The 1,821-nt window shown below is 39.2% G+C and overlaps 1 protein-coding gene and 1 long non-coding RNA gene across 6 annotated transcripts in view; one reads left to right on the top strand and one right to left on the bottom strand.

Moving 5' to 3' along the window:
- Positions 1 to 1,821, top strand: part of slc4a11 (solute carrier family 4 member 11) — a 113,629-nt gene that overhangs the window by 43,146 nt on the left and 68,662 nt on the right. The window lies entirely within an intron of this gene.
- Positions 1 to 1,821, bottom strand: part of LOC117936374 — a 21,640-nt gene that overhangs the window by 3,134 nt on the left and 16,685 nt on the right. The window lies entirely within an intron of this gene.

Genomic DNA, 1,821 nt, shown 5'->3' with positions numbered 1-1,821 from the left:
GATAGGTAGGAGCCCTAGGCTTACAATGTCCTACAACTAACCCATTGTATACAAAATACAACAAATTGCTGTATTTTATCCGTTATGTTCATGGTCTGGCTAAGGGTGTGACCGGGAGGTTGTGGGTTCAATCCCTTAACCCCACCCGCACCAGTGGAGCTGCTCAGTGGCAGCAGACAGACTGTGGTTGTACTGGGCGTACTGGGCACGTGTGAATGTGATCAGGGCGTTCCTGCAAAAGAGAGGCTTCCTCTCAGGGAACATCCCGGAATAAATAAAGGTGAACTCAGTTTGTGTGTGTGTGCGCTCTGAAAGAAATTCTTAATGCATTAGGTGCAGGTAAGCAGACTGCATGCTGGGGATGAAATCATTGTAGGAAGGGCAAGGGAAAATGTACGTTTATGTGACTGACATCGTATTCAGACACTCAGGAACGCAGCAGAGGATGTCAGAAACATTTCCACACACATTTGTTAACATGGAAACTCAGACGGATGATCTGTGTTTCGATATTTGAGGGAGAAATCAAAAGAACACTGGGAAATTTAATTTGACTAATTTCTTCTGTTGACTTATGCCATAAACCAGAAAGATCTTCAGCCAAAAGTGTTTCCTGTTTTTCATTGTTTGAATTCATGTGAAACCAAAAGAAACAGTCAACCCACCTGGTAGCATTTCCCCTTTATTTCAGTCAGGGGTGGAAGAAGTATTCAGATCCTTTACTTAAGTAAAAGTACTAATCCCAGACTGTAAAAGTCATACTTTGAAAATGTTACTTAAGGAAAAGTATGTAGTAAGTAAGTAAGTAAGAATCAACAGAAAAAGTACATCTAGTATTAAAGCAAAAGTACTCACTGTGGAAAAATCTCCACATTTTAGAAGCTGAAAACGTTCAAAAATTGTTCTGTATTTAATTAGCTAATTATTTTAGCTGGTCATGTATTGTTGGCAGTTTAATTTAAAATATTTTGGAAACTACATGTGTTTTGTGTGCACATATCTTAACATGTAAAGTAATCGGCAACTAAAGCTGCCAGAAGAATGTGGTGGAGTAAATCCATTTATCCCATTTTAACTCTTCTGTTTTAAAAAAGGCAGCAACAGTCTCTTTAGAAGGATACGGTGATGTGACAATCTCCGTCATACAAACAACAACAATAACCTGTTAAATATGTATAAAAAGCTAAGCTATAGTATGTTACTGTATGTCCAAGACCAGTTCTTGGCTGAATTCCTGAAACTTTGTCGGCACTGCTTTCTGCCAAGAAAATGTGAAGGCACCAAATTGTCACAACAGTTTGATACGAATTAAACAAACAAGCTAGAAAGTGTTAATGAATGAGTTTTAGAGGTGCTGGACAGAGCCAAGCTATAGCGGTTTTTTCCACTTTCCCTATCTTTGTGCTTGGCTAAGCTAACCGGCTCCTGGCTGGATCTCCATGTTTACCATCATTAACCATCCTAGCAATAGTCAAAGTGCCAGAGAGGGAGCCTTAACAGAAAAATGCAAATATCAAGCAGCTATGCTATATCGTTACCTGTGTAGATTAAACAAGGTAGTTGTTGTGGGTATAAAATAAATCCCCAGTCATTTTAGGCTCTTTTTTCTCTCTCTCTGCGTCCAACCAAAGTGAAGAAACATTTTGTATAATTAAAATCCTACTCTGTATTTGTATGCTCGTCACATCAAACAATCCTTACAGGAAGAGAAATATATTGACATCCCTCTTCTATATCAAAGTTTGCAGAGCTGTGTGTGTGTGTGTGTGTGTGTGTGTGTGTGTGTGTGTGTGTGTGTGTGTGTGTGTGTGTGTGTGTGTG

The sequence above is a fragment of the Etheostoma cragini genome, chromosome 20, assembly GCF_013103735.1.
Source record: "Etheostoma cragini isolate CJK2018 chromosome 20, CSU_Ecrag_1.0, whole genome shotgun sequence".
NCBI classification, from domain to species: domain Eukaryota; kingdom Metazoa; phylum Chordata; class Actinopteri; order Perciformes; family Percidae; genus Etheostoma; species Etheostoma cragini.
This window is presented reverse-complemented; position numbering and strand designations above follow the sequence as displayed.